General features: G+C 35.6%; 1 pseudogene; it reads left to right on the plus strand.

Moving 5' to 3' along the window:
• The first annotated feature begins 498 nt into the window (after window positions 1–498).
• LOC142617640 (uncharacterized) lies at window positions 499–3314 on the plus strand (annotated as a pseudogene).
• The last annotated feature ends 5010 nt before the right edge of the window (window positions 3315–8324 follow it).

An 8324-nucleotide genomic window follows, 5' to 3' on the forward strand; every position in this document is an offset into this window, starting at 1 on the left:
ATTCTAATTTCTAATACAAAGGCTTAATACTTGATCTTAATTTATTTAAAATTTAAGTTTTAAAATATGCTTAAGCTTTCTTTTTCCTATTTTATTTAAGCATAATTTATTAGTCAATATAGACAAGTTCTTTTTCTTAAAAAAAAAAAAAGTTGAGTTTCAAAATGAATTTAAATATGGTTTTAAAATTAAAACGGACCACAAAATTGGAAAAAAGATTCCGTTTCCAGTTTTTACTGATTGAAGTTGATTTGATCCAATGTTTAGAACATATTCTAAAAATAAATAATAAAAAAAGCCCATAAATCACTTTAACAAAAAAAAAAAGCCCATAAATTACCTTCCAAAAAAAAAAAAAAAACCCCATAAACCCCTATCTCTAACAAAACTTTTCCCCAACCGTACCTCACACTTTTTCATCTCCTTGAACTGGCTGTGAAGTTCTCCAGGTCTCATTCTTCTTCTTTCATTTCCTTTTGTTTAGTTGCTTAGAAAATGGGGAACATTACTTTAGCCACGAAAATTCACGCACAAATTTCTTCTTCTTCTAATCAATGAATGATACATAAAAACTCTAATTTCAATTCTAAAAGCCCAGTGAAGGGCCCTGCTTGGTTTTAAGTTTAAATCTTTCTCTCTCCTTACCTCGTATAATGTTTGAATTTGAGAGCCAATCTGAAGTGTCGAAACCTTTTAGTGTCATGTTTCTGTTAAGTTTAGACATTCTTGCTTCAGTCTCTGTCTTCAGCTTTTCATTATTGTTAGAAGCCAAGTTATTGGTACACTCAGAACTAGGAGAGTGGTAGAGAATTCAATAGAGAAATTTCAATGCTGTGTATGAAATTTGAAGTCTAGGCCTTTAATTCTTGCTCTGATCATAGTGTATATAGGAGCATCTTTAATGGGTTTATGGTGAAATCAGAATTTGGTTTTGTTATAAGGTGGGTGGTGAGAATTTTTGGCAGGATGATGTTGATGTTATAGAAGTTTGTAGCTTTATTTTTTGGGGGTTATTTAATTTTGTTCCAGGTTTAAGAATGATATTGTAGCATAGAGAAATCTACATTTTTCTGACATTGATATTGCCAAAAAATGAAGGTAAGCTTCATACGTGGATGTTTTCCTTCTAATTTATCAATCTTTGTTAAACCCTCTATATGTACCAATCTTCTTCGACCCGCTTGCTTTTCTTCGATGTCATCCCCACCCACCTCTTTGAAGCCTCAAATCCCTCTCTTTCTAAGACCACCACCGCACTCAGCTTCTGTTTCTGACCTCCGGAAATGGCATGATTGGGCCAAAAAGCTTGCTTCTTCAGTTGGGTCAACCTTTCTAGACTCCGATGATGGTACAGACTCAGGCCTATTGTGCAGGGAGCTTAAGTGGCTCATGGAAGATGCAATTGAGGATCACACTGTGTTTTCCCAAATGGGTATTGAAAACAATCAAACAAATGTAAGATTAAGGACGGGCATAGAAGAGCTTTACAATCTGTGGAAGCAGAGGATTGAAGAGAGGAGGCCTTTTCAGTATCTAGTTGGGTGTGAGCATTGGAGGGACTTGGTGTTGAGTGTCCAAGATGGGGGTTTTGATTCCCAGACCTGAGACCAAACTCATTGTTGACTTGGTGGCTGATGTGGTGTCAAATAATGAAGGATTAAGAGAGGGATTGTGGGCAGATTTAGGAACTGGAAGTGGTGCACTTGCTATTGGAATTGGGAGGATTTTGGGGAGTTGTGGGAGGGTCATTGCAACAGATTTAAGCCCTGTTGCACTGTCTGTGGCAGCTTTTAATGTGCAGAAGTATGGTCTTCAGGTTAGTGAATTTATCATTGTAATGTAATGGTTCCAATTTCAACAATTTCACATGATAACTCACTAACAATGATAGCGTTCATCCCACAATCCATATATTGGACCATATTACATGTTGAAATGAATGCAGGAAGTTTTAAATTTGCTCTAGCAAATCAAGTATTCAACGTAGAAAGTGAAAGATAGTCTCCAACTTTTTATTTTTATAGGTAAGATAGTCTCCAATTTTAGATTGTCTATTTATTCAACATACGAGTGGATCTTTTTATAATAGAGTGTCTAAATTTTACTTTAGCCAGCAACTTACTGTAACTCTCCTTTTTCCGGGCTTGGGATTGGCTATGAACAAAATACATGTGGCCTACTTTGACTAGTCTGTTGAGTTTATATAGCTAACCCCAAAATTTTGGGACTAAGGTCTGATTGTTGTTGTTATTCAACATATAAGTCCTCCATTTTTGCTTGTGAATGTATTGCTACTAGATCTAATGAAATTTACTGAAAGATTATGTTTAATAAGATGGCCAAAGCCTTTACAGCGTTCTTGATTCCCTTTTTAACCAAACCCTAGCCACTTATATGCCTCCTATAATAAACTGTAGCCCCAATTATCATGGCTTTAGTAATTGTGTCTTGTGTTATTGTGGTATTAGAGGGTTCAATATCAGGAATGCAAGGGAAATCTTTGTTGATTACTTAATAGGTTTTCTTTAAATTAAATTTACTAACATGCACAACTCTCCTCATTATTTATAATCTTCAATTGCATTAACAAGTCATCACCTAAGGTTCCTAATGCAAATGTACTTATAATGGCTAACATAGTCATTGTCGTGGCAAGGACTTTCAAAAAAAATCTTGTAGGGAGGCTTTTGAAAATTTAAGCAACATTAGGGGATTGATTGCTCAGTTTTAAACTTTAGTGGGACAATGCAACTTAGTTGATATGGTAAATATTTGTAATTAGCCTTTTATTTTACTATGAGAAATTGAAGCATATTAATTTTTTAGGTTTCTTACTTTTCACTCTCATCTTTTTCCCCTCTTGCTTCCAGCAAAATAGAATATCTCTAATTTCTTTTCTTTCTTCTTCTGCACTTCATTACAAACCACTCAGGATGTAATTGAATTAAGGCAAGGATCATGGTTCAAACCATTGAAGGATGTGGGAGGAAAACTTGCAGGTATTGTCAGTAATCCACCGTACATACCGAGTGACAATATCCCTGGGCTACAAGCTGAGGTTGGTAGACATGAACCGAGACTTGCATTAGATGGTGGTCTAAATGGCATGGATGATCATCTCCATCTTTGCAATGGGGTTGCTTTGATGTTAAGACCTGGTGGATTTTTCATTTTTGAGGTATTGATCTTTTAATACCTAGAAGCCAAAGTTCAAAAATTTAAATGATCATACTACCAAATATATATTAATTTTCAACATTTTCTCAATGATAATGTTATAGAAATATTTGAAATTGCAATATTTGCAAGGTTGTTTTATCTTCTGTGTGTTAAAATAAAAGAATTTACACTGGATTTTACTTTTGAGGTTAGATTTGTAAATTACAAGTAGTTGAGCCTTAGTGCAATGGCAAGTGTCTTCCACCAAAAGCAGTAGGTTTCGAGTTTGAGTCTGGAAATCAGCTCTTTCTAACAAATTTGGGGGTAAGGCTGCCTACCATGACCTCTTTTAGACCCCAAAAAAGTCGGAGTTATGTGCACTGGGTACAACATTTTTTTGGATTTTTGAATTATAATTGTTAAATTCTAGTTCTTGGATTAGCATAAGAAGGGTTTTCTAACAAATTTGAGGGTAAGACCGCCTACTATGACCTCTTTTAGACCCCACAAAAGCAAGAGTTATGTGTATTGGGTACAACTTTTTTTTTTGGATTTGTAAATTATAAATGCTAAATTCCAATGCTTGGATTAGCATAAGAAGGGATTTCAACGATCCCCAAGGAACCTAAACACATCAATTCATAGTATCCAATGTTGCCAAATTTCCATGACTAAAATCTGGCAGCATTTCACCTTATTTTCTTTGCGGAATATTGGTAGCATTTTGCTTCAGGTGTGTCATAGTACACAAAACTCTATTCTCACCAAGCTTTTGGGGTGAGAAGACGGCAACAAAGGTGCCCCATTTTCACAGAAAAAATCTGGCAGAGTTTTGCAATTGGTGTGCTATGGCGCACTAGTAAGGTTTCATACTAATGTGAGCCGAGGCTCATCAAAGCGTCAAACATGTTGATGCATGTCGTATACATAGGGAAACCATTGTCACTAGCTGACAAGGATCGAGACAATCATACTGTGATGATCATGCACACAAAATAGCATGAATATGCAACTAAAGCAGTTGCCTTTAGTGCATATTCACACTTAAAGGTTAGGAGCACCCATGATCATAATAGAGTTGCTCTCCTAAACATGTGAGTCCATCATACAAAGTGCATGACCATCTATAAGCAAGCAGGTATATATATATATATATATATAGCATGCACAATGCAAACACACATAGCAAGAAAGTAAACTAGACATTGCCAACGTTCTAGAGTTATGGCCCAGAAGGTACAGAAAAAGTAAACCAGACATTGCCATACCAAGGAACGCAATCCAAGCAAGGTACAGGAAAGATAAAGACAAGCATCGCCTACATCCCAAGGGTATGGCCTAACAAGGTAGAGGAAATGTAAAACAGACATTGTCATACCCTAGGAATACGGCCCAAGCAAGATACAAAGAAAGAAGCCCTAATGTAGATACATGGTTCTAAAGAAAATGCTAAGAGAGAGAAAGAAAATCACGTGAGGAGGCCAAACCTCCTATCTACTGAGCATTGCCCTTTTTGGGCTTGTGTCTTCTTGTTTGCATTCTTGCCCTTTTTATCTTGCATTTTGGAAGTTATACCCTTGCTCCAAGCGTGTACATGAAACAAGAAAAAAAAAAACACAAAAGCAACAGACAAGCAAAAGAGATAACAAAGAAGCAAAGAAAGAACACTAAAGGGCAAACGAGGAAAGGAAGCACACAAAAAGGGCAAACAAACATGTTATCAAACAGGGAAAAAAGAAAATATGTCCGAAAAGGACAAATGTAGGTTTGTATTTGGCGTCCCTAGTTCCACTATATTGGAATACGGACACATATGTGCCATCAAGCAAAGTTTCAAAAAGGATTTGGGATCTCGTGCACAAAAGACGGGTGTGAACCCGCACAAGATTATAGGTAGGAACCAAGCTTGATGACATAAACAAGCACATAAAGACACATGCATTAACAAGTAAACGTGGATAAAAATATGCAAACAAACAAAGAGAGCCAAACAAGATGGCATAAAACAAGCATAGCAAGCACAGATGAAGAAAATCATGTTATCACACAAAGGGGAGAGCTAGACATGTTGTAAGGCACATAGAAAGACTAACATGGGAAACTCTAACATGCAAAGCTAAGCAAAGAAGAGAAAGGCAAGCGGCAAGCAAGCCAAACATCATTAAGCTTCCAGCAGCCTTAAATGTGCACCGGGGTTGATTGTTGATATCAACAATCTTGTCCTATTCCCGCCTGACTCCAATCATGTATTTGAAGGTCTTCACAGAAAGGTATGGATGTATAGTTTCCAAAAATATAAAGGAATTGAAAATCCAATGGTCAGATCCAAAGTTATGGCCTTGAGAAGCGAACTGACGCGCCTGGCACGGTTTGCAAGATATCTCAACTATTTTAACTCCGATTTTGACCCATGAATAGTCGTTGGAAACAAAATTCAATAATCTTCATAATGATGTTAGTTCCAATCTGTCCCAATGGTCAGATCAAAATTAGGCTTTTTAGTGCCCCCGAGAGTCAACCTCGGGTCAAAGTTGACCAAAATCTTCGAATAGCTCGGGTTTAATGTTAGAACATGAAAAGTGTAGTTTTAGTGTGATTATGACCAACTTTGACTTTTGGTCATCTTAGGGTTGTTTAGGGCATTTTGGTCAATTTGACCTAAAAAGGCACTTTGAGTACCCCCAATGCCTGAACGGGTCATGCCATGTCAATCTAGATGTTCTTGTGGTCCCCTGATGAGAAGTTAATATTTTTGAAATTTTTGGAGTCCAACACGCAAATTGAGGACAAACAAAATACGATATCTACACTTATCTTGAAAAATTCCTTTCTTTGAAAAAAAATTATGTACAAAAAAATTTTTATTAAAAATTCTTCTTAAAAAATTTTATTTTCTCAAATTCTTTTTCTTTGCAAAAGATCTTTTTTTTTTTTTTTTTTTCAAAAATTCCTCTTCTAAAAAAATAACTATGTACCCAAGGTTTTTTATTTTTTATTTTGAAAACTTTTCTTCTTTGCAATAGATTTATTTCTTTTGATGATTTTTTTTTCTTTTTAAAAATTTTCTTTTAGGCTAAAGCAAACAAAGATCAAACACATGCACTTGGGCTTCCCTATGAATTGGATCTAGGGTTACACTATGTGTGGGTAAGCTTCTTAAAGCTAAATGGATAGATCAATAGGTTACTCGCAACTAGGTGGACCATTATTTCAACCTTGGGCCTACATGGATTGTAATGGATTGGAGGCAAACCATTAATGTACTCAAAGCCCATCATAGGCAATGTCACAAATTGGGAGTTGGTGGCATGAACTTCAAAAAGTCTTGGTCCTAAATGGAGCCTCAACTTTCCCACTCATCACTAACCATGGCAATGGGACAAAGAACCAAGTCAAATTGTATGCAAATCCGTATTAAAAAAGCCGTTGTTATGATTAGGAAATGGAACACACAGGAGACAAACTTCTCCCTGCCGAATGGAGTTGCCATTGTGGGTGCAAGTGCCTGTGATGAGTTTTAGTTCTTCTCGTGGAAAGTGTGCCTTAGTCTAGGGTGTAAATGGAGTTGCCACCTAGATTAGGTTTAGAAACCATAAATGTAGCACCCTTGTGAAAGGATTGATCTTTATCAGAGCATGTGTCCAAAGTTTAGGTATGGGGATGAGAAAGTGTTAGGCACCCAACCCACCCGACCTATAGGTCGGCCTCTACTCATTGTGTTTCAAATCTCAATCCTAACAAAGGGTCCTCTAATATGTTAAAATAGTGAGTAAATGTCATTTTTTAGCATTGTTTTCAAAGTGATTTGAACACTTTTGAATTGTGATTACTTCCAAACAATCAAAATAATTTCAACTACTTTTTGTAGACATGTCAAGCTCATCATTGGGACCGGAGATTAAAGTTTGTGAACCATGTACAAAATGAGGTGTCTACAATTATACCCTTTTTTATTCTTATAAGTTTGTTACTTATTTAATGCTTCAAAACCCAAGCCTCTATTGATCTTGACCCTTGGATTCTTTTGCCTGCATGATTAGCTTACTAGTTTGAATATCCTGCAAGAGAAAAATTCACGTAATGAGATTATTTCAGAGAAATCTTTTAAACTCACATATTTACATGTAATTAAATATAAAATTGATGCAATATCACCTATCAAAACTAAGATAACAGCAAAAGGCTTAAGTAGTTATCATAAGCTTTCTAATAAGAGAAGGAAATGAGCTCGTGCGGGGACAGGGGAGTTCATGCTTCCTCTAAGTGGTTTAAACTCCCAAACCAAGAAGATGTAGATGTTACAATTTAATATTTTTTTAGTTTCCTATATATTTTCAATTTTTGTTATTTTCTTCATGTAATCTAGTTGGGTGCATGTTATAAGTGGAACAAAAATTTTCTGTGGCAATTTTTGTGTTCCACTAATCAAAACTTGCCATGTGGTTGATTATTCTTTTTTTTTTTTTTTTTCATTTTTAACTTTGGTTATTTTATAAGGAAAGTTAAATGAATACATAACAAATAGTGATTAATGGAGTATAAAATGAAACAAAAAAAGTGGGATAGAAAATTGGAATTGCCCGTATTGTTCAAAGATTGTTGATGTTCCATCAGAAAAAAATAATAATAATCTTCGATGGTAAAATCTTAAAAAGGCCCATCAAAATTCTTATCCCCTCCAATTTTAAAGTCCACTATAGATAGCTAACTTGTGTTGATAACCACATTGATGTTGAGTAATTATTTGAACCAAAATATGGCCAACTTGTCACTTCAATTTGTTCCTTAAAAAAGAAAAAAAAAACACCCAAAAATTTTGCTCTAATCAAGGTAAACCTCACAAGCCAACCCCTCTTTTCCTCTCAATTCATAAAATATAAAAACGTTAAGGTGGTTTTTAGTCAAACACTTCGCTGTAGAAAATATTGACATAAGTCACTTCTATAAATAGCCTTCTGTAAATAGCCTTCTAAAAATTGTATAAATCACTTCTCAACCATATCATAAGTCATCTTCACCGGTCCCCAACAATAGAGATAGCCTTGTAGTTATTAAATCTAACAAAAACCATGGTTTTCAAGGACTACACCTTTTTCTCTTATGTCTTTTTTGCGACAGCCATCATCCTCTTCACTGGCCACACACATGGCGCTGGCCTATGCGAC

The sequence above is a fragment of the Castanea sativa genome, chromosome 11 (genome assembly GCF_040712315.1).
Source record: "Castanea sativa cultivar Marrone di Chiusa Pesio chromosome 11, ASM4071231v1".
Classification (NCBI taxonomy): domain Eukaryota; kingdom Viridiplantae; phylum Streptophyta; class Magnoliopsida; order Fagales; family Fagaceae; genus Castanea; species Castanea sativa.